At 32.8% G+C, this 26,699-nt stretch overlaps 1 protein-coding gene and 1 pseudogene across 16 annotated transcripts in view; both read right to left on the bottom strand.

Moving 5' to 3' along the window:
* Window positions 1-26,699, bottom strand: part of LOC145303601 (muscle calcium channel subunit alpha-1-like) — a 1,244,232-nt gene that overhangs the window by 500,979 nt on the left and 716,554 nt on the right. The window lies entirely within an intron of this gene.
* LOC145240531 (U2 spliceosomal RNA) lies at window positions 12,452-12,596 on the bottom strand (annotated as a pseudogene).

The following is a 26,699-nucleotide window of genomic DNA, read 5'->3' as shown; positions in this document are numbered from 1 at the left end:
AGCTAAGATGAGATCGGGTCCACATGCTTTTGAAGTATCAAGGTTTTTCATGATAGCATGCATCTGAGTAGGGGTGATTTCAGATCGTCTAGCGTGGCATCTGTCCGCAAAGGAAAGTCAGGTAGGGAGTGGTTGAAAGGGTCCAGTGTGAAGTTTGAGACAAACCGACTGGCAAGCATGTTAGCCTTCTCGGTTGCTGAGCAAACAACCTCGTGATTGTTGGTTAGTGGGGGAATTGTTGATTGCCCATTATTTGCTACACTGTTGCTTTATATATTTCTGTCTGTTTGAACTGGATTTATGTCGGTTAAATCTGCGGTATGCATGCTGCCTTTGAGCAATGGCAGTTGCGCAAGTAGAAGTAAACCATTGGGGAGAGTGGGGCTTGCTATAAAATTTCCACATGGGAACATGTGCTTCAATTGCAATTTTGAACCATTCAGTGGTCTCATTTGTGCACTGTTCAGCAGGAAGAGAAAAAAATATTTCCCCCATGGGGCATCTCTGATGGCTTCCCAGTCAGCCTTTTTATAATATCTCGTTGTTTTGAGCACTGGCTCTTCAGTTTTGGGTTTATAGTTTAGGGCGATTTTAACCATTATCACTGCATGATCAGCGTTCCCAAGTGAGCTGTCGGCATTCGTTATACAATTATCGGGAACTGTGGTCAGAAACAGATCTAAAAGTGATGAGTGTTGTTCTTGCTGGTCAGGGAAACGGGTTGGAAACGTAACGATTTGTGATAGGGAGTAAGATATAGCAAAGCTATGAGTTGTGCTGCCCGCTGTATCTGTGTGAGTAGAGAATCCAAGCCAGTTTTTGTGGTGGACATTAAAGTCACCAAATACATGTACTTGTGCGCTAGTGTCGAGGGAGAGTGCTGTGTCTATGCTGTCAGAGACTTTGTTTATTATGGTGCAGTCCTGGGTCGAGGGAGAGCGGTAGAGAAAATAAAAGTAGCTAATGTTATGTTGCATGTTTAGTCTAAAGCACATAAAGGCTTGATCGTCCGATTCTAGTTTTGTTTCTCTTACCAAGGGAAGAGTATTACGAATGTAGACTCCAAGTTCGTGCATATGTCTGTTAGAGTCCTTACGGCAGAGTGGGAGATATCCAGGCATGTTTAAGTAGTTAGAGTAGATGGAGGAGTATAGGTTAGTCTCACTTAGTGCTAAGATATCCTGGGTATTTGTTAGAAGAAATGCTTCAACATGAGCTAACAATTAAACGATAGTCACCCGAAAGAAAAAAAAATGTCAGCATGACACACAAAATAATACATGTTATCATATTGATATATAGACGTTTCTCAAATCAACAGGCAACCTTGAAAGGCACACCTCTGATTTATTAACTATCATCTTAAAGGGTTAATTTATCAAACAATAAGCACCTTTGTTCTCATGCATTATTTTCTCCATTGTATCACCTTCAGCAATAAATATATCATTCTGTACATTCTGTTCCATGGATGGAAATGGGTATCATTATTTTTGGGATGTTTTTTTATTTTTTGCAAAACAATAATAGATCGAAGCCATTAGTAGCTTCAGGCCATTAATTGCTGTATATATTCAAGAGAGAGAGAGAAATAGAGATATGCAGGATCGCCTTTTCACAAACACAAAGTAATAAACAAACAGTCAGATCAAGATACCCTTGTTTTCTGATACCAGGATATTTGTTGAGGTTTTTTTTTTTCTTTTTGCCTTTGTATTCATAGCAAATTCACACACAAAACAATAATCACAAGCCTTATATAATTTGTACTAACATAAAAGATGTTTTTCTGTCTATCCAATAACCACTTTTATTAGATTGAGAAATCTAAAAGTTTTATTAAAAAGACTCCCCTCTCTCTCTCTTTTTTTTTTTTTCCATTTTACTTCAGTCGAAGTTCTCAGAAATCAAGAGATCCTTTCCTATGGCGAACACTATATGTGAGATCCATAGATACTCAAATATTCCATCAAAGTTCTCCTTCACCTCTTAAACACCGAGTTAGTAAAGAAGTTGAGAACATTATTTCCCTCTCCCAAATTGAGCATTTAAAGATGTTATAGTATACCTTTCTTGTGGTCTTTCGATCTTAGTGGATTCTAGGACAAGAATTTGCCTAGTCTGGTGGAGTATCATGACTTATGTTGCTACTTGAGGTAACATCACTTGGAGAAGGTGCATCATTCGTGGTAAAAACTAGTATGGGTTAGTCATACCGAGGAGATCTTATTTGGGCCGAGAATATGATGTGATTTTGAATATTTGGTCAGGGTTTACTTCTGGGGAAAAGTATCCTCATGCCAGGTTGTCCTGACGAACCCATGTACAGAGAGATAGGCATTCAAGTTCTCTCCTCTATGTATGCAGATAGTTATGCAGTTATAAAATAATATTTTTGTTTTATAAAATGGGATTCTGAAGAAAATGAAATATTTGCTAACATTTTTTTATCTGTAATTTGATTAACATTTAAATCACATGTAAATAACACAACATTGAACAAAGTTTAGGACTTCCAAATGAGAACTTTACTCCATAAAAATGAAAAATAAGAATCTATAAGACCATAACTTCAATTCTGTAAACTGTATTTTTATACGGATTTCAGTATAGCAGTGAATTTTTTGATTTTTAAGTATTTTAGAATATGACCTCTTGTTTTTATTAAAGGGTCACAGTATAGCTCGCTGTCAGGATAGGTTCATAATACTAAGCATATGAGGGTGCGTGCATGTAATAAAGCTAGTCGGATTCTTGCTTTCTGTCATTGATATATTACTTTCTAGAAAATTAATATTTCATTCTGAATCGTAAGTTCTCATATATTATACCACCAAGTTCCTTGGAACAATAAAATGGAATCCGATTTATTTCTTTTAGAAAATACTTTGTCCAATTAGGAATATTTTTTCAATAATTACCATCTTTGTTCTCAATAGCAAATGTAACCAATAGCACTTCTAATAATAATGCAGTATTAAATTTGTTACTACAAAGTAACAGTAAAATGTTTTTATTCCCATAATAAACAGAGGCAGACAAAACATATTTGAAAATTGAAATTTAACTTCCACATCAGATGATATTATTTGTATTTTGTATGAAATATCAACAAAAATTACTTTATTCTAGTGTATGTAGATATATTTGTTTTTAAATTAGCTCCCTTGAAAATTAATTAAAATAATATTTTAAGTTTTGATAATTTGTCCCGAGTCACATTTATATCTTGATCTAAGACTTAATTAAATAAAAACCAAAAAATAAGGATATTTTTTTTCTCATGAATAATTTATATTTTCTTGAGTGCCTCAGGTCTCTCTGTACAGGGGTTTGCCAGGACAACCTGGCATGAGGATACTTTTCCCTAGAAGTAAACCTTGACAAAGGTACATAGAAGACTAAAAACACATGTATAGAAAAATTGGACAGTAATGGTTTAAGGATGATGATGATGATGATGATGACGACGATAATACTGATAATAAATTATTTGCCAAATGTCTGCCCATTTGGCGCAGCATTACATGTAGACTATAAAAGTTTCTGTAGACTTATTTTCCATCTGTAAGATTGTTTTAAGTATATTAGTTTTGGAATTATCTTTCATAATGCTTAATATATGTGCTTAGTACTTATTTATGAAGTGTGTCTTATCAATCGGGAGGGGGGGGGATTATATTGGAAAAAAAATCTTAGTGTAAAATAATTACATTTGTTTTCATTATTAGATTACGCATCTATTGATGTAGCCCTGTGCAGAGACTTAGACAATCCAGCATCAACCACGAAACCGACTTATGATGCAGGTATTCATTATCAGTTATGATAAGCACGATGATGGTTTGGTTTAAAAGGTCATACCCAGGACCATCAATATTTTGGATCTTTGTCATTAAATATCACATTTAAAAAAAAACAAAAAAAAACGTAAGTATGTGGAGGGTCAATGATAAGAAACAAGTTAGGAAAAATAAGCAGCGCGTGCGTGGTCCCCCTCTGGTTCTGCATGTGAAATGACGCCACAAAAAAATAGTGAAGAAATGAATGTGAGAAGTGTGAAGGGCCAACGTTGCCTTCACATTTTTGCCAAGTTTCAGAAAAATCTAATGGATGGGGCAAAAGTTATTTTTTACAATTTTGGGGCACTTATGACCCTTTTTGAGCTCCTAGGAATGCCAAATCCCAGTGAAAATGGACAAATGATGCAGTTTCACACCTTAAGACGTATATTTAAATTCACCACCATGGAAAACCACTATATAGACATACATATCAAGTTTTTAAGCAATATGAAAAAAGAGCTCCAAAAAGGCAGGGTTTTTTTAGCCCTTAAAATCCCAGAGGGATGCGAACCAGAATTTTGCCAAGGTCACCCATACTAAATTTATATTAAGAACAATAGCCTCCACATTTTGGCCAAGTTTCAGGAAAACCTATTGGACTGATCAAGCACTATGGGCAAAACGTGTCATTTTAGGGCATTTTTTTTACCTCTTTTGAGCCCCTGGGGATGCCGAATCCCAATATAAATGAATAACAGTGTAGTTTCAGCCCTTAACATGTATATTTGAGTTGAACACCATGAAAAAACCCTATAAAGTCAGACATATAAAGTTTTTGTTGAGAAATATGAAAAAAGAGCCACAAAAAGTCCCAAGGGACGTGAACCAGAATTTTGCCAGGATCACCCATACTGGATTCAGGAAAAACTAATGGACAGTTATCTGGCAATCGTCCGGACTAAAGGATGCACGCACAGACGCCACTGAAAATATAGGTCCTTCTCCGATAAATTAGGGGACTAAAAAAAACAAAAAGTTAACTGGAGATCAGGAAAAAAAAAAATAATGTATATTATTTGATGCAAGTGAATCCTGAACAAATGTTCAATGAGAACACATCTAATGAAACACAAACTCTTCCATAACACCAAGGAAATGAGCAGTTTTTATAGACAAAAGCTATTAAAAAGAAACTAGCAAAATGTTTATGTAAAAGTTTTCTGCAATTGACAATAAAGTCCGAAATGAATTGTCTTTGAGAACAGGGATTATAGCATTCTATTTGGGGGAGGGGGGGGAATAAACTTCCAACAAACTTGTATATGAAGACTTTCTTCTCCAGCATTATCTTGTTTTTCATTATCTAAAAACTTTTAATATGGCACATAAATCTTCAAAAAATATGAACAATGATACGCTGGTAACAATGTGAAGAAGCATAATAATAAACACCCACACAAGTCAAAGGTGGCAGTATAAAAGACAGATTTTTTGTTTGGCATGTCTTTCATCTTTGGATGCTGTCTCATTAATATTTAAACTTGTTCTCAGTTGGAAAGGAAACAGAAGAGTACAGCTGCTGTTGCTTAGGTGAATAAGCGAACATTTCGTCATAGAAAAAAGAGAAAATCTGACTTGTGTGTTTTGTTCTCAACTGAAAAGAATTTATGTGACTGAGATAGGAATTTCCTAAAAATATTGTTCGGTTATGAAAAATTATCTTTAAAGCTATTCCAGCCATTATTACTGGTGAGGAAGATGTGGCGTGATTGAGGAAATTGCGGTTGGTAACAAGACTTTGGAAAGTTGATGATGTGGCAAGCCTGCTCCTAATGTATCTGGAGGGGGATGCATTGGCCTTCTACTTGAGATGAATGAGAGCAACTAACTGGATGTCAAGAAAATAGAGGCTCACGAATGGTGTGCTCATAGCCTAAAAGGAAGTTAACCATGGTTAAATGGACTGACGAACAAGTAGACATCTATGCAAACAACATCAAACAGTTGGTTGAATTAGCTGCCTTTGAGTTAGTCTCAAAAGGTTTGCCAAACTGTTTTTTGTTATGGAGTTCCTTGATGCCCTCTCCATCAAACACCAGCAGGCATCAAAAATTGAGACCCTGACCATGGGCGACCAAATAGTGTGAGCATGGGTACAAATCTGGCATTCCTACCAAGAGACTACCAAAGATGTAGAACCCATTGCTACCAATGCAGCAAGACTGAGTTCAGAACTGCTCGTGAAATGAAGAAAGGGATAAGGCATTAGCGCCAGCCTACTCTCCCCACCAAGATGTAAATGTAGTACTCCTGAAGATTATTGTCTAGATTAATGGGATGTGGTGTTTGGCATTAATCAATACAGCATGTTTGCATACAATAGTAGATGTGAATCAATGCCAATTCTAGAAGATAGCAAGGGTAGATGTTATAACTATTGGAGCTGCATCCCGTGCATGCTACACTGAAAATGACTGCTAGTGTGTGGTAAACCACTGGAGTTTGATCTGTTGTTAGAGATCGATGCAATAAAAGCTGTTAGACCTACAGGTGCAGTTTGGATTGCCAACAAGAAAGTCCCCACATGTGCGACCATCTTTATCAGTGAATCTGACTTTACTGCTATTGTGACCAGCAGAGAAAATCATGGATTGCAAAAAAAAAAAAAAAAAATGCCCAGATAACCACACAACTGAAGGACTGCACATTTGAATAAGGTTAACTCCATTGATGGCTGTGATACATTGGAATAAGGTAAAGATGCGGCCAGTTATGGTTTACTGCAAACTCAACCATAATGTAGGTGCATTCACGGCAATGCAGATATTTGTACTGCTAAGATGCATGAATAGTGTAAAAAGGACCAACATATACTGCTGAACCTCAGAAGAGTGTATTTCCAAGTACAAGTCTACGAGATGCTGTGACCATACCAGACTGAAGATTAATTGGAAGATATACTGTCTAGGTTTGGCTTGAATGTGGCTCCCTTATCATAAAGATCGTCATCAGTAGTAAAATGCTATTACAGGAGGAAGCTATGGACCATGCAACATCGGCTTACATTGAAGATATCTGTTGATATTACCTACACTCTCACAAATCTTCTATAAATATACAGATTAGATTCTCTTAATAAATAGATCTAAAAAAAATTGTTGTTTTAAATTAATTTGTTACCATCATTTCTGAAATTATTTTCGAGTAATCTACATTTGAGCTACTTTAATTTGCTTAGGCAATTCGTTCCAAAAATATATTTCTCTGAAACTGACACCAAAGGCGAGAGATTGAAGAAAAAAAAAAGAGAAAGAGATTGTTATGAGAAATCAATTATGGAGTAAAATAGCAAAAGGAAGCATAAGGGGATAAAATAAGGCACAAAGTGAAGCTACAAGATGGATGAATTACATCAATTCAGCTTGGCTTACTGAAAAAAAAAAAAAAAAAAAAAAAAGAAACCATGGATGCACAGATGAGTTGTGATTTTCTATTTCTCACCGGCCAAACTGTGATGAAAAGTTAAATACTAGATGAAATATTTGGACACTTGAAAATGAAAAACTTATACGGACAATATACGATCAGCTACGTAAAATCAGGGATGATTATTACCATTTCAAAAAGATCAGTATTTAAAGATATCCTATCCCTTCTGAGTGTTACCTGAGAAGGGCTGTCCTCTTCTCATAAGTAAGAAGGCAGACTAGATAAGTGAAAATGATATTAGGAAAAGGCTAGAATCGAACCATCTAGGCAAGTGTTAAAAGATAATGGATAAATTGAAATCCTAGGAATGCAGTCGATTGTTAATTCGTTTAGAAATAACTAAATATTATTTATGTCAGAGATAAAGCGAGTGTCCATTCTGTTAGAGATAACTGGATATGAAATATGTCAGTTAAAAGAATATACAATGCGAGTTTATAAATTAAAAATAGGTTAATGATACAATTTAATTTACGGATTTCTTTTGTTTATCAGGTGTGTAAATACATGTGCAAGGGCACAGGTGAATTGAAACGTGATAAAGTCACATTGGTTAACATCACACTTCGGACATCACAAACAAGGTAGATTCTCAATATATTGAAATAGGGTTCGAAGTTAAGATAATCACAGATGAGACGATCACAATCACAGTCACAGTGATAGAGTCAGTTAGAGATGAGAGTCGGAAGCGAGTTAGCAGAACTAATCCCTTTAGAGGTGAAGGGGAAGAAGAATAGACCATGTAGTCATACAAGTTTGAATTCCTGACATCATAAATCGGCTGACAGATGAATAAAGAAATCATTTAACATTTTATAACTGGTTGTCTTCGTGTCGTCTTTACAACCGAAAAGGTAAATGTGTTTTGTCATCATCTTTAATGAACGTTGTATAACCCCCCCCCTCAAGTAATGTATCTCCCCCTCCTGTTAGGAACTGTATGAATGTCTCAGCTCCGTAATAATAATATGAAGTCCCCCATTATACATGTCTCAGATATGAACTCCTGTCATCTCCCGCTACACAACATCTTGTTGAATTTTCTATGTACACATTTCCCAAACTAAAAAAAAAAACAAAAAAAACTGAAGGCATAAAGAAAAGAAAATACACCTTTCAGTATTTATACGAGTAACATGTATCTTAAAAGCACACCATTTTCTTTGCTGTTTACATTGAGATTACGTCTCAATGCACCAATATATTTATGTGATTCTATCTCCTCAACAAATCCTTAAAACTTTCTTTCATTCTTTAGGGAACATATTATTCTGTCGTAAATATTGTACGTATGTTGATTATCCTTTACAAAATGTTAATAAAACTAGTTACGTTGCTATGCGAGTGCAGACGAGTTTGAAGATACACGTTCAAATGTTTTTTTTTTTTGTTTGTTTCATGCTAAAAACGTATCTTAAAACCTTTAAGTATGTAGCACCGAAGTTTACCCTTCGGTGTCCAAAATAAAAATGTTTAAACTCGTTTCTGCACACATTGTCTGTGCATACATTAGCCTGAATTAATAAAAACAAATAATTATATTTTGAACCCACAATCAGTGGATTTTTTTTTATTTATCCGAAATAGCCTTTCTGGGAGCCACCTCAATCCTTTAAAAACCTAAAGTTTTCTTCAATAAATCAATTGAGCCAGGGTTCCTGGACCTGCGACCCTCGGCATCCCTCTGTTGGGCCTTCAGCCTGCCATGTCTTAACTCACAAAGTGCAACACATGCACGCAAACTGCTGCAATCGCTTTGTTATCATTGGCTCATTTACAACTAAATAATTCACTGAAATATTTCCGACCTTTTTCACTGAACTTTCTAATATGAAAAATTATGAACACATACTCTTAACAACTTTTAATGAAATATAATTTATATAATTGAGCATACAAGTTCTGATTATGAATTTAAGACAAATTTAATGCACAGCCTTCAGTTACTTCTTTGTAGACATGATACTTTTAATCCCAAATTCTTGTGTCTAGTTAGTGGTTCTAAGGATTGAGTACAATATTCACTCTAAGATGGATGAACTAATTCAAAGACAAAAGCTTAGATACTTGTTGATGAAGAAAAAAGTCACAACTATTATAGATTGGTGATCTGCCAGACTTCATTAAAATGGAACAAAGCTGACTGTTATATTGCTACTGTTTGCTTTTACAAAACTGGGAAGTTGAAGCAGTGTTGAAATAAAACAACAGCTGTATTTTATATGAAGATAGAGGAGAGAGAGAGAAAAAAAAAATGAATAGGATGGCCAGTCAATAGAACGGCTGAGTGATCTTGAAATTGGTAATCAAACCCATGACTGACAAACAGGTGAAAGCTCTAAAATAAATAAATAAACAAATAAAAAAAAAAGAGAGAGAGGCTGATCCACAGTAACTGCTTGAGTAATAAAATCTAACATGATGTGAATGACTAAAAAGAATTACTAAATTGGCAGCAGATGTTAATGTACGTTAAAGTACTAAACTAATTACAAATTCAAATTACTTTCCTGCGTTTTCTTGTTTTTTTTTTAAATTTTATTTTGTAGTGGAAATATCCACCATTGCTTATGTGGGAAATTAATAGAACTTAGTTTAAAAAAAATAATATGCCCAAAGATTTCCTGATCTCATTTTTTTGTAGGTAATGTATACACGGAAAAGCGTGCTGAGAAAATGATGATAACGTGGTCATGTCTTTAAACAACTTTTAAGATTTTTATGTGTATAAAGAAATAATTAGAATGCTCAACTACCTTAGTAGGACCATAATCTAGTGATTTTAATATTATACAATTATGTGCAGAGTAACCATCCGTACCGGCGGTTTCTGGGACAGTGTTCTTGCAATATATATATATATATATATATATATATATATACACACACACACACACACACACACACACACAAACACTATCAGTTCAGCCCGGCTTTGTTCAGGCCCTGTGTACTGTTCATAACTTTATGTGCATATATATATAGGGACCCCAATTTTCCGTTTCAAATTTTCCTTGATACCGTTTCCACTTTTAATTAATTCCGTTTTTTCCCGTTTTCACATTTGCAAAATTTAATTTTCCTTAGTTTTTATGTTTATTGAATTTTTAATACTTTTAAGAGAAAATTGAGATAAATTAAAACTTATAAAACAATTCAAACTTTTATTCTATTTGAAGAAATGTTTTTACATGTTGGAATTTTTATCATCACAAAAAGTATTTACAACAAATAACTTCAAGTATATTAAAACTACAACTTTTTGCAAAACAGTATTTCAATCATTAATTCAAGCATTTAAAAATATATCACAAATTGAAAAACAGCTCCAAATTTGAAATTTAATATTTTCCATATAAAATTAGCAATCAGTAAATCTTTTTTCTAAGTCTCCATTGAAGTATAACATTGTGAATTGCTTGGTATTCGCAGGGGTTAGATTTTAACGTTTTTTATTCATTAAATATTTATATTGAGAAAATGAACGTTCAACATTCACTAGTAACAGGTATCCATATGACTTTATCAGCAATCTGTTTTAAAAGAGGAAACTTGCTCTTATTTGCATTCCAAAATGCTGGTATATTAAAAGGATTTGGTAAGTTTTCTTTGCAGTTTACATAAATTTGGAATTCTTCTACAAGTTCAATAGAAGGAATTTGAAAGTCTTAATAGTTGCAAATGTATCCATATTGTGATTTATACAGGGTAGTTGTCTTGGATCAAATATACGAGCTGCATTGTAAAAGTTATACACAGGGTGGGCTTCCAGGTATTTATTCAATTTAGTAAAAAAGAGGCTGAACAATTCTTGGAAGTTTGAGATAACTCTCTCCCTTTCTGAAGTTTTTAGTTCAGACAGAAGATGGTCAGTTTCAAGGCCAAATGTTAATTTTGATATACCAGCATGTAAATACTGTTTCACATCTTCCATCATATTATAAACAAAACAAGCAAGTGAAGATTTAGTTTCTTCTAAGCTTGTCAAAGCTTTTATTAAACGTATGCAGTTCTCTGTAATAAAATACAGATTTAGACGCAGATTAAGGATCATCATCTACTAATTCAATAATTCTCTCTACTGCAAGGCCATGACTCTTTTCTTACTTAAAGAATCCTTCATAAAATTGTATGAAAGATGAGTGATATTTGGCAGCATTAAACCAGGAATTCCATCTGGTTGCCTCTGTGACACGGGGTAGTTTCACTTGCTCTGTAGGCAAATAATTTTCAAGCCATTTCAAATATCATTTTTTTTTTCGGCTTGGCTTTCTAAAAAAGGCTGATTTGATGAAAGTAGTGAGCTGGGTAACATTATCAATTTGAGAAATACTTCACCAACTAGATTTAAAACGTGTGCCAAACACAACACATGGTAGCTGTTGTTAAAGATATTTGTTAAGACTTCTCTATGAGCTTTTTTTGCAATAGACTGCCGAATCTGTTACAAAAGCAAGGATCATTTCAAATTCTATGTCAAAATGAGTTATAGCTCGGACACATGCTTGACTTACTGTTTGATGATTGCATTCTGACACGGTAGCGTCAACGTCGCCATTTTGGGAGCATCCCCCTTCTCCCGGCCGGGACAGGCGCCCAGCCGCAACCTTTCAACTTGTCCAAAAAGAGCTGTATTCATTTGGCCAGCGAGATGTTAGTGGTGTCGCTGTCGCTCCCAATGAACAAACTAACGACTAATTCTAGAACGTAATTTATGCAATCAAAAGTAAATTGTGAGTTTGTTGATTCCATTTAAATTAATTTCGTCTAAAGGGTAAAAAGTCAATCGCCTGTTTTATTGGTGTTTTGTTGATATATTTAAATTCCCACATGCGTAGCATTTAGCAACGTTGATAATGAAAAGAGAAAGAGTAGGTGAATGAATTCACCAAGCCCAGATATGTTCATGCATTTCACTCGTGTTATCGGATCGCGATTGCTTTCCGGGCTGTTGGAAAACTGCTTATGTTGTACCAGCATTAAGAATTCTGGCGAAAGGACTGACCCATTAAATTATCGCCCCATTAGCCTCCTCCCACTTTTTGCCAAAATATTTGAGACCTTAATTAACCATGCTCTAGTCCATTACCTTACAGATGGTATTTATTTGCTCCCCCACTGAGCAAATTAGGCACAAGGCCGTTTTTAATGTGAGGTAAAAACCAGCTCCCCTAAAAGGGGTCACTCTGGTTACCAAAAATAATAATTGTCCCAGTATAGAGGGTTTCCCCTCCATTGACTGGTACAAATTATCTTAAGTGCAGTATCTGCCGGAACAGATACTACACTTTGATCCCGGCCAAAAGGCCGGGATGCTAAACTTCTGACTAACCAACAATATGGATTTAGACAAGCCTGTTCCACAGCAGACATCCTAACTGTAATCTCTGAACATATAAGAGGGTAAATCAAAAAGTTCTGAGACAAATTGAAGAAAAACTTTATTTATCGATGTTGAAAACTTTATTTTTCTACATACGATCCGCTTAACTCAATACACTTCTGTAAGCGATGTTTCCATCGATAAATTCCTTCTTCATAAAATTCTGGAACTTGTCTAGTGAACCAGGTCACAACCTCTTTCTTTGCTTCATTTATGGATTGAAATCTTATTCCTTTCAAACGTTCCTTCAGTTTTGGAAATAGGGAGAAATCACCAGGCGCTAAATCAGGACTATAAGGAGGGTGTGAAAGGATTTCCCAGCGAAACTCGCGTAAAATTGTTCTTACAGTCTTGGCCGTGTGTGCTGGAGCGTCATGATGGAACAGAATTTGACGATGGAGCTTTCCTCCTCGTTTCTTAGCCAATGAAGTCTTCAGCTTTCTCGAAACTCCTTCGTAATAGCTTGCGGTGATAGTTTTCTGTCCTTCAAGAAAATCTAATAAAACAATTCCATCTTTATCCCAAAAAACAGTTGCCATTATTTTTTGACCTGACCTTTCTGCTTTGAACTTGATAGGGCCTGCTGATCCTCTTGGTAACAATTGTTTAGACTGAACTTTGCTTTCAGGATCGTACAGGTAAACCCATGTTTCATCACCGGTTATGACCCGTTCAAAAAGTTTGCCTCATTTGCTTCAATTCTAGTCAGAAGGGCCAATGAAAGATCTGATCTCAGATTCAACTGATTCTGCTGCAACGCTTTAGGCACCCAACGAGCAGAAAGCTTACTCAGACCAAAATCTTCTTTCAGAATTGAAAAGGTTGACCCAAATGAAATGTCAAGCTCCTTAGCAATCTCATTCAATGTTATTATCCGATCTTCTTCAACAAGATTCCTGACAAGCTCGATGTTTTGAGCATTTTTGATGTTGAAGGCCTACCTTCTCTTTGGTCATCTTGAAGATCATTCCTACCATCCTTGAATCGTCTGATCCAATGATAAACAACAGCTCTAGAAGGTGACGAGTCTCCATAAACATATTGTAGAGCTTTAATGATTTCCGTCGGTTTCCATTCCAGTTTTGTTAGAAATTTAATGATTGCACGAACTTCAAATTAGCTCATTTTGGACTGTCAAAAAGTTAATATTATAAAATATTATCTGAAAAAAAGAATAAAAGATTTAGAAACTTGTCAAATTTGTTGTTAAGTAATCAGTAGTGCAATTAAACCTTGTTTTGTTGCTCTATTTTCATTTACATTGAATTTATATCACTTGTCTTAAAACTTTTTGATTTACCCTCGTATACCATTCACTGGACAAAGTGGGGGAGGGAAGAGCGGTAGCTCTAGATATATCTAAGGCTTTTGACAGGGTATGGCATGAGGGTCTCCTCAGGAAAATTAGATCATACGGTATCACTGGTAGAATACTTAACATAATTAAATCCTTCTTAGATAAGATAAAAATCCAGGTTGTCCCCGACGATCGTACATCTAAACAATATGATATAAATGCGGGAGTGCCCCAGGGGTCTATCCTTGGACCTCTATTGTTCTTGATATTCATAAATGACCTCCCCGACAAAATTGCCTCTGAGATGGGTATATATGCTGATGACACTACACTCTATGGCAGGCATGACAGGAAGACGAATGAACACATTTCTAAAGAAATGGCAGAAACACTAGAGGAAGAGCTCTAATCTGTAGTGGAATGGGGACAAAAATAGATGGTCACGTTCAATGCTGCCAAGACTAAACTAGTTTCATTCAATAATTACAAGAAAGCCTCCCTACCACCTATATCAATGGCCAACGACTCTTTATCTGAGAGTACATCTTTCAAACTGCTTGGCCTAACATTCACAGGAAACATGTTGGAACAATTACATTGAAGGCATTGCCAGGGCCGCTGCAAGAAAGGTGGGCTCTCTCTACCGTGCTAGACAACTACTAACACCCGAAAGTATCCTGTACCTCTATAAGGCCACCATTCGCCCATGTATGGAGTATTGCTGTCACATCTGGGCTGGTGCATCTGCTACTAGTCTCTCGCTCCTTGACAATGTTCAAAAGAGAGTCGCAAACCTGATAGGCCCTAAACTGGCATCTAAGCTTCAGTCTCTGTCCCATCGACGAAATGTTGCATCTCTCTGCCTTTTCTACAAGTATTTTAGTGGTGAATGCTCTGACGAACTGCAATCACTTGTTCCCCCACAACGTGAGCACCCTCGACAAACCCGACAGGCTGTTAAATCCCACCCCCACCCTGTAGAGATCCCTAGATGTAAAAGATCTTTTTACTCCAATAGCTTCTTCCCCAGAACCGCTAGACTTTGGAATTCCATTCCAGGTCCCTGCTTCCCCAACAGTACTGACGTGCAGAAGTTCAAGTGTAACGTGAACCGATATCTTGCTGCCCAAATCCCTACATAGTACCCCAGTAGTTGTTGCTCCTGATAGTAGCCCCCTACACCAAAGTGGCAATTTGCCTTGTTTGGGGTGAAAATGTAATAAAAAAATTAAAAAAAAAAGCTGATTGCTTTCAGACATTTCCGCCGATAGACGGAAAATACCGCCAGAATTAGTGTCACTTTCATTATAGGAAAAAGACTAATCTACATGCGGCGAGCGACAAATGTTGAATATTTATCTTCCCGAAGTCGAGAAAATTAAATAGACAGGCGAGCTTCGTTGTTAACTCTGAGATATTACGATTTATATGTGATATAAAAAGTTTTAAAAAGTTGTGAACCGACTGACCGCTTCTCTGAAAAAAGTCTTTTGTAGACATACAGAAAAAGCGAACACACATACAAACATTTTCGCTTTTATATTTATTAGATAATATTTATACACCGCAAGTATTTAAGTATATTATTGAAGAAGAAAAAAAAATGAATTATTTAATATGGAAAATGATTCCACTAAAAAAAAAAACAAACAGAATTCCGTTTCAATTCTATAATTTTGTGATTCCGTGAACGCGGAAAATTGGGGTCCTTATATATATTAAAAAATTTGACTCATGCCCGGGTAATCTACATCAAAAATTTCAAGTGTTTAGACCCAAAATTGGCTGAATAGTTTGCAAAGGTCAAATCTTTTGAACTTTATTTAACTCCTTAGCAGCCAAATTTTCGGCCCAAAATCGATTAAAAAGCTTGCCCTATATCTAAATACACTTTATATAAAATTCCAAATGTTTAGACCAAAAATTGGCTGAGTTATTTGGTAGATACCGTAGAGGTCAAATTTTTGTAACTTTGACCCCCATTTTGACCCCTTAACATTTATTGTTTTGGGCTCAAAGAAGGAAAGCCCTGATGTAAAAGCCTGGTCTACTGTCTGCTCCATCTTGTGGCAGCTATTGCACTAAAAAGTGTGGTTGGTTCTGCACAAAGCCTTCATCACTATAAACAAATCATCTGTGTGGATTTCCGAGTTTAAGTGTTGTGGTGGAATTCATACATCGAAATCGATAGGAAGGTCCATCATATATATCAAGAGCATCACTACTCTTCTGAAGAGCTACATAAATGAACGATCCCGGTATTTACATGTTTATTCCTGGTTATTTGCGTGCAAAATTGCAGAACTGTTTTGAGTTTTGCTAAGAAAAAAAAAATGAATAAAAACCAAATCATTACTTAGATATATAAATATATGTGTTATTCATGGTTCTACGAAAATATTTGACATTCAACAATACCTAAAGTATGTTTTCTTGTTTTGTTAATGCTTTCTTACTATCTTTCTATCAATCTCAGTGCTCACGAAATGCGTGGTTCTAACATTTTTTTTTTTTTTTTTTTTTTTTTTTTTTTGCTATTTTGCAAAACAAAGAAAACAACTGTAAACTTATACACTAGAATACAGATTTTAATTTAGGAATATAATTGAATGAATTGCTTTGAATTTAAAGTAAATAAATAAATAAATAAATAAATATATATAACTACTTCATTTACTCACATAAATCTAATATACGAAAGTATAGATTCATGCGTAAACTCTAAGTATTTACTTAAAAAAAAAAAAGGAAAACGTCTACCTTAAACCACTAACCTAGTTCTAAAACAGATCTTTTGTTCGATAAAATGCATGTCCATTGGCTGATAGGAAGGGGCGCGGTGGATACTAGAAAGCTGATTGGCCAACAAAAAATCCTCAACATATATAAAAACAAGAAACAACCACAGAATTCGCGCATAAGCCTGACGAATCCTATAGTGGATGAAACGCAGAATATTCAGTGTAGCTTAATCGCCATTATATATATATATATATATATATATATATTATATACACACGCTAGTAGAAATACTCAACATTGCCTAGAAATAAACAAAGAACCGAATTCCATGTCATCGTATTATCAGAATTTATTCCCCGGCCCCCATCATTCAACAAAATCATTTCAGTCACCACCTTTATAAAATGAGACAAAGCCGAATTTATAGTTTTCATCCCGTAATTCTCCACTGTCACTCAAAGTTCCCCAACTGTACTGACATGCAGAGGTTCAAGTGTAACATGACCCGACATCTTGCTGGCCAAATCCCAACATAGTACCCAGTAGTTGTTGCCCCTGATAGTAGCTCCCTACACCAAAGTGGCAATGTACCTTGTTTGGGGTGAAAATGTAATAAAAAAAAATAAAATAAAAAAAAGAGTATAGTTGGAGTATACTGAGAGTATATACAACAGGTATATATAAACAAGAGGATCAAAGCGTCTATTATTATAGTAGTCTATGAAGTGTTCATTGCAGGAGTGGGTATGTTTTTAACACATAATAAACAGATATAGATATCTTCAACAATAGTTCAACAAATGGGATGAATAGCATCTTTGTCTGCTTGCCCAGACAAAGGAAGGCCATACCTTTTGGTCACAACCCTCGTTTTATTGTTGCAGACCTGCTTCTGAAAATGTAAGTCATTTTCTACCCTGACAACTCAGACAACAAAATTGTTTTTCCACATTTACATTTATTCCTGTAGTAGGTTTTTGTTTTGGGGTTACACGTCAATTCAATTTTTTTTTTTTTTGGATTACATACTGTCTTTCCAGCCAAATGCTTCCCTTATTTGGAAAGTTGAAAAAAATGTTATTTAATAACATGATGGCATCTCTACTTATATATAAAAGGCTGTGTTTATGCAAGTTCATTCCTTATGGACTCCAAAACGGCTGAGTCAATATTTTTAAATTTCACACAGATGTACTTCATGTGTCTAGGAGTGTTCTTAGATGGGTTTTGTATCGGAATGCCTCCAATAAGTATTGAAAATGGTAATCGAAAAATTTGATTAAAGAAGGAGCAGTCTGATTTTAACTAAAGTTATATACCCTTATACAATCTAACATCACACTTACATTTGAGAACTTATCACACAAGTAGAATGACCAGATGTATAAAAGCAACAGTACGTTTTTTTTCGTTGTTTTTTGATAAGATGGGTGCATTCAAAATGAATGTTTTTGTTTTACAATTGAACCATGATACTTGACTTTTGCATTTTAAACTTTAATTCAAGCCATTATATATAAAAAAAATAATTTAATAAAATTAACAGTAAGTTCTCTACAGTGCAATGTTGACTACAATGTATTGTAGACTAAGTTACTGTGAGGAGGCATATGAAGCTTCCTCCCAATGCACTGCGGTGTGTCCCTGACTAAAGCAAGTAATCAATGGATTTGATTGAAAAATGGGCGATTTCACTGATTTCAATGACAATAAAAGTATTGGAAGTGTGGAACATTCATTGATCCTCATTCAATCCCGGATAACGCTGTGTCACCCTGTTAGTATATGCACATGATGGCAGTAAACTTGGTTTGATTATTTGTGACTGTTTGGGTCTTTATATATATATATATATATATATATATGTTTTACGACACATCAACTCTTAGTAAGTTCATTTTATGCTATAATTCTGCCCAAGTTTTCTATATGAATAGTTTGTGCATTAATTTGCTTTAAAAAGGTATGTTTCGCAAAGAGCATGTAAACAATAGATTCCATTAAATCCATAGATAAATAATGACTAAAATTAGAAGAAAAAAAAGTTATTTTGTTTTAGACTTTTGAAAGTGTTTTTCTTTTTTTTAATATTAGCAATAAAGAAATAAACTTTTCTTTTCACAACAAATATGGAAAAGAAGGGAAATAAATTAATATTAAAAAGGTGAGAAAAATTTGGAATATGTACTTAGAAAAACATCTGATGGAAGAAAGTTTGCATTGTACAAAAGGATAAGTATTTTCCATATATATATATATATATATATATATATATATATATATATATATATATATTATATTATATTTTAAAAGTATTGGAAGTGTGAAACATTCATTGATCCTCATTCAATCCCGGATAACGTTGTGTCACCCTGTTAGCATATGCACATGATGGCAGTAAACTTGTGTTTGAACATTGCTCGTTTGATTATTTGTGACTGTTTGGGTCTTAAAGTTTTCAAGAAATACTTGTGCATAAAAAAAAAAAAATAAATTAAAAAAAAACAGTTTTACCCAAAACCAATCTCGCTCTAATCGTGTGCCACCCTGACCCAAAACGTAGAGCCAGCCTAGATTATTGAAAGCAATAGTATCTGCAGGTGCTATATCAGAGTCTTCCTTCTTTCAGAGGTTTATTTTTATGAAGGCTAAAGGGACATCACTTCTAATGGTTTTAGACACCAACTGGAACATTTCTCTGTATCACATGGTGTTGCTGATAAATAGAGACAAAATTCCGAATTTATGCTATGAAATCCTTCTGTAAAATAGCTGGTAATTAAAAAGCTAAAATCAGAAACAGAAAAAAATATCCAGAAACGGGGGGGGGGGGGGAAATTAACTAATGACAACAGGAATCTACTTTATGATCCCAAAAATTATGGCAAAGACTAAGGTCTTACAAAAGTTTTATAATAGCGAATAAACTAAGGCAAACCAAACTACTGATTTTAGAAATAGCGGAAAAATGGCTTCGATGATGTTTAAATCATTATCATATTTTACATGTTTTAATCATTATCATATTTGACATGTTTTAATCAGTATCATATTTGACATGTTTTAATCATTATCACATTTGACATGTTTTAATCATTATCACATTTGACATGTTTTAATCATTATCATATTTGACATGTTTTAATCATTATCATATTTGACATGTTTTAATCATTATCATATTTGACATGTTTTAATCATTATCATATTTTACATGTTTTAATCATTATCATATTTGACATGTTTTAATCAGTATCATATTTGACATGTTTTAATCAGTATCATATTTGACATGTTTTAATCATTATCATATTTGACATGTTTTAATCATTATCATATTTGACATGTTTTAATCATTATCACATTTTACATGTTTTAATCATTATCACATTTTACATGTTTTAATCATTATCATATTTGACATGTTTTAATCATTATCATATTTGACATGTTTTAATCATTATCATATTTGACATGTTTTAATCATTATCATATTTGACATGTTTTAATCATTATCATATTTGACATGTTTTAATCATTATCATATTTGACATGTTTTAATCATTATCATATTTGACATGTTTTAATCATTATCATATTTGACATGTTTTAATCATTATCATATTTGACATGTTTTAATCATTATCATATTTGACATGTTTTAATCATTATCATATTTGACATGTTTTAATCATTATCATATTTGACATGTTTTAATCATTATCATATTTGACATGTTTTAATCATTATCATATTTGACATGTTTTAATCATTATCATATTTGACATGTTTTAATCAGTATCATATTTGACATGTTTTAATCAGTATCATATTTGACATGTTTTAATCAGTATCATATTTGACATGTTTTAATCAGTATCATATTTGACATGTTTTAATCAGTATCATATTTGACATGTTTTAATCAGTATCATATTTTACATGTTTTAATCAGTATCATATTTGACATGTTTTAATCATTATCATATTTTACATGTTTTAATCATTATCATATTTTACATGTTTTAATCATTATCATATTTTACATGTTTTAATCATTATCATATTTGACATGTTTTAATCATTATCATATTTGACATGTTTTAATCAGTATCATATTTGACATGTTTTAATCATTATCATATTTTACATGTTTTAATCAGTATCACATTTTACATGTTTTAATCAGTATCACATTTTACATGTTTTAATCATTATCATATTTGACATGTTTTAATCATTATCATATTTGACATGTTTTAATCATTATCATATTTGACATGTTTTAATCATTATCATATTTGACATGTTTTAATCATTATCATATTTGACATGTTTTAATCAGTATCATATTTGACATGTTTTAATCAGTATCATATTTGACATGTTTTAATCAGTATCATATTTGACATGTTTTAATCAGTATCATATTTGACATGTTTTAATCATTATCATATTTGACATGTTTTAATCATTATCATATTTGACATGTTTTAATCAGTATCATATTTGACATGTTTTAATCATTATCATATTTGACATGTTTTAATCAGGATCATATTTTACATATTTTAATCATTATCATATTTGACATGTTTTAATCATTATCATATTTGACATGTTTTAATCATTATCATATTTGACATGTTTTAATCATTATCATATTTGACATGTTTTAATCATTATCATATTTGACATGTTTTAATCATTATCATATTTGACATGTTTTAATCATTATCATATTTGACATGTTTTAATCATTATCATATTTGACATGTTTTAATCATTATCATATTTGACATGTTTTAATCAGTATCATATTTGACATGTTTTAATCAGTATCATATTTGACATGTTTTAATCAGTATCATATTTGACATGTTTTAATCAGTATCATATTTGACATGTTTTAATCAGTATCATATTTGACATGTTTTAATCAGTATCATATTTGACATGTTTTAATCAGTATCATATTTGACATGTTTTAATCATTATCATATTTTACATGTTTTAATCAGTATCATATTTGACATGTTTTAATCATTATCATATTTTACATGTTTTAATCATTATCATATTTTACATGTTTTAATCATTATCATATTTGACATGTTTTAATCATTATCATATTTGACATGTTTTAATCATTATCATATTTGACATGTTTTAATCATTATCATATTTGACATGTTTTAATCAGTATCATATTTTACATGTTTTAATCAGTATCATATTTGACATGTTTTAATCATTATCATATTTGACATGTTTTAATCATTATCATATTTGACATGTTTTAATCAGTATCATATTTGACATGTTTTAATCAGTATCATATTTGACATGTTTTAATCATTATCATATTTGACATGTTTTAATCAGGATCATATTTTACATGTTTTAATCATTATCATATTTGACATGTTTTAATCATTTTCATATTTGACATGTTTTAATCATTATCATATTTGACATGTTTTAATCATTATCATATTTGACATGTTTTAATCATTATCATATTTGACATGTTTTAATCATTATCATATTTGACATGTTTTAATCATTATCATATTTTACATGTTTTAATCATAATCATATTTGACATGTTTTAATCATTATCATATTTTAATCATTATCATATTTTACATGTTCTCATGTGTTGGATAGATTTTAGAAATTTAATTCAAATCTAACTTATCTGACCAAATCTCTATCCCACTTTTTCTAAAGCCTATCCTTATCACAATTTCTCACGCTGTCCTTGCCCTTCCCTAATTAACAAAGCCTTCTACCTCAATTGTTCTACATCTATTAATCCAAGAACCTTCATCCGTTCTTTCAGCATGGCCCAAAATCTCCTGTTTAGCACAAATCTCCTTATCCTGCCCAGATTCCATCTTCCTCTGAGGTCATCAGAACTAAGCCAGTCTGTTAGACGCACATATCATTTTCATATAGTTTATCTCCATGCAACACATGTCTTCAACCCTATAACCTAGTATAACAACTCTTGATAGAAACTAAGGAAGAAAGTCGGCAAAATTTCAGACACTTAGTACAAATGAAAACTAGCCAACACCAACGTATACGCTCATGGTGTCCATTTAAAAATTTTTTTTTTTTTTATTACATTTTCACCCCAAACAAGGCACATTGCCACTTTAGTGTAGGGAGCTACTATCAGGGGCAACAACTAGGCACTATGTTTATTCCTCAAGGCTCTGATCAAGATCTCAAAGAAACTCTTTATTAGATAAGAGATTGATGTGATACAATATAACAAATATGAAATCAATGAAGTGGCTTTCTATGTTATTGTAATAAATAAAAAACATTTTTATTTGGAACTTTAATTAATGAAATTAAAAGTTATTAACATAGCATTTGATAAAAAAAATAATGCAAAAAGAAAATGCAGGTTGAAGAATGTACATTACAAAATATAAAAGATTAAAGCAATAACCTATGTATTATAATAATAGGATAGCGTGTGTGTTATTTTGTGTGTCACGCTTATACTCGAGTGACATTAGTATGAAAGGTTAAAGCAATAACCTATGAAATAAAAAGAATAATCACTGTCAAATATAACTGCATGCATCTCCATCAATATTTGTTGGTAGGTATTAATATTAATGAGTGCAGACATTAATTCCTTTCACTCTCAAGGGTTTATCTTCCATTCTGATTGCATAATAAGTATCAATTTAAGTGCATATATATATATATATCCATAAGAACAAGTAGTTAATAAAACATGTTAAAAAACACTTTGAAAAAGAGTTAAAACATACTTAATTTGAAAAGGAAACCGTAAATAAGTGGATAGCCCTTAATCTGCGGAGTTTTGAAGAAATACTTTCCTTCTCATCAGAGGGTAGGATTTAGCAAAATGTGGTATCGGATAAGTATTTGATGAAACTACAAGTAAGTCATAGATGTTACTTGATAACAATATATATATATATATATATATATATATATATATATATATGGTGACCCCCCCCCCCAAAAAAAAACGCTGGAAAGAATAATACACAATGTCAAAAAGAAAAAAAGGCCAAAGACCCTAGTGTTTTGATGTGATGTTTTGAATATAATAAACTAGTTATGACCAAAATTTTATTTCATTCGGACAAAACACTAAGAAACGGGGCCTAATTAGAGTTTGGGCCCGTTTTTTTTTTTGGTCACCCCCGTGTATATATATATATATATATATATATATATATATATATATATATATATATATATATAGTTTTACGATGTTTTACGACATAACAACTCTTAGTAAGTTCATTTTATGCTATAATTCTGCCCAAGTTTTCTATATGAATAGTTTGTGCATTAATTTGCTTTAAAAAGGTATGTTTCGTAAAGAGCATGTAAACAATAGATTCCATTAAATCCATAGATAAATAATGACTAAAATTAGAAGAAAAAAAAAGTTATTTTGTTTTAGACTTTTGAAAGGGTTTGGCTTTTCTTTTCTTTTTTTAATACTAGCGGGGGTACCTGGCGTTGCCCGGGTGTTTGTAGGTGTGTGTGGTGTTAAATAAAAAAGAAACCGGGGGGGGGGGGTAAAGTTGGTAGGATCGAACCCGAAGCCCTGAGGCGAAGTTTTAAAATATAATCAGCCAGCCAGAATGAGTTACTGAAAGATGTTTGAATTTATATAAGTAAGAACCAAATTGACAGGTGCACGCCCGGAAGTCGTTGAGCGTTACGAGGACGACGACGACCAGGTTTGTTTGTTATAAGTGAAGTAAAAAAAGAAAACAATGTTCAAACTTAAGCGGGGAAAAAACACACAAAAAAACGAACGTAAGGCAAACGAACGATGAAAACAGAAAAACGAACACGTGAAAAATGGCTTAAATAAGCCTGTTTCGATATTAAATTTTATAAAATCAGTGGGTACCCGGGTGTTTTTAGGTGTGTAGTCTGGGGTGGATAAGCGAAGTAAAAAAAAAAAAACAAAAAAAAACAGAAAAATGATTGTTACGTGAAAAATGGCTTAAATAACACTGGTCCAATATTTAAATTTAAAAAATCGAAAAAAAAAAAAAAAAAAAAAAAAAGACATCTCACACCACGATTTGAACCCAAAACGTTTAGGCTAACGCGACATACATGAAATTAGTTCAGTTTTTCAACTATTTAAAGTAAATCAGGTCATGACGTCATCTGACCCATGCGTAGAACCGGTCGTCCTCACGAGAAGACCATTTTTGTTGCCCCCCCCCCCTGTCGAAAATTGTCCATTTCGGGGTGAAAAAAATGAACGTTTTCGGTCAATTTTTCGAGCGAAGAATGGGGCTTCAATATGATATCGAGTTTGTGAATTTTCGTCGTGTCTGTCGAAAGTTTTTAGCATACACACAAACATAAACACATACATAGATACACATTTTCGCTTTTATATATATATATAGACTAGCGAGGGGTACCCGGCGTTACCCGGGTGTTTTTCGGGGTATGTAAAAAAAACCCGAAAATGTGAAAAAAAACCCAAAAAAACAGGTGCCCGTGAAAAAAAACGAAGCCTTCACGACGCGCAGTTGGAAAATAGTAAAGTGTTTAAAAAAACAGGTGCGTGTTTTTGATTGACGTGACGGTGATAGTCATTCAATGAATTTAAAAATTTATGACGTGAACTGTTTGAGTTTCAAATCAAAAGATTTTTATTATTCTATGTAAGACAAAGAATACATTAAAAATATTTTAACTCCTTATCTTATAGGATTTCGATGTCTACCATCTCTTCAGAGGAGAAAATATTAGCAAATAGAGCAATTCTTATTTAGGTGGGATAATACTTATAGAATATTACTGCCAGTAATATCTTGTAAATCTTAGAATCACAGGTTTCCATACCAACTGATTGTTGGATAATTTTATTCTGAAGTACATATAATTATTACTATAATTATTTTAATACCTACAGACACTAGTGTTTCATATGAAAATCATCAATGCAAGGAGTTATGATTACAGCCAGAGGCTTTTAAGAAATTGAAATTAAGGGAATGTTATTAACTGAAATTTAAATATTATTAACTTGGTATCTAATGACTATTAATCAAATTCACAAATATATATATATATATATATATATATATATATATATATATATATATATATGCATACACACGTGTATTTAAACGACGCAAAATAAAATTTTACAAAATTTATTGTTCAAAAAACAAGACAGTAGTATGAATTTTCAACATTCCATGGATTAATGAAAAAGTTTTTTACTGCATACCTTATTTTTGAACAATAAATTTTCATAATTTTTATTAATATTTGGAATTATATATATATATATATATATACACACACACACACACTAGAAGAGTATCCGTCTTAAGATGGGTAAAACTAATTCTTTAAAGGAATAGTTTTGCACCACTTTAATGATCTCATAGAAAGATGTCTAGAATTTTTATTCCAATTTAGATCAAAATCCATTGCACGATTTTTATTCTAAAAAAATGTCGAACATTTAAGGTTTAAGCTTAAGGAAGCTTAAGAAATTGAAATTTAAGGAATCTTATTAACTTGGCGTTCAATGACCATTAATGAAAATCTGAAATATTTGAATTTTCAAAGCAGTTATGCCCATATTATGCCTTCTAAAAACCTCTTTAAATAATCTAAAGAAACTGAAATTTGAGGAAAATGTATTAAGTAATGCCTCATAAAGGGATCTGAATTTCCACAAAAAATTCTCACTCCTTTTTAAAAGTTCTCACTCCTTTTTAAAAATCCATTTTTGCATAAAACTAATTTAAACTAAATATAACCTGCATCACCACTCCTTACGTCTAGCACTGTGTTTTAAAATTCGTGATCGTTTCATTAGTTTAGGAGTGAATTCTGTACATACAAATATATAAACATATGCATATGCGTAGCTTCACATGAGAATATACTGTTTTTATAGTAATTTTTTTTTTACAACTATTGTGAAGTGAACAGGAAAGCTGGTGAC

Source organism: Euprymna scolopes, chromosome 19 (assembly GCF_053919585.1).
Source record: "Euprymna scolopes isolate OS-2025 chromosome 19, ASM5391958v1, whole genome shotgun sequence".
Taxonomy (NCBI): Eukaryota; Metazoa; Mollusca; class Cephalopoda; order Sepiida; family Sepiolidae; genus Euprymna; species Euprymna scolopes.
This window is presented reverse-complemented; position numbering and strand designations above follow the sequence as displayed.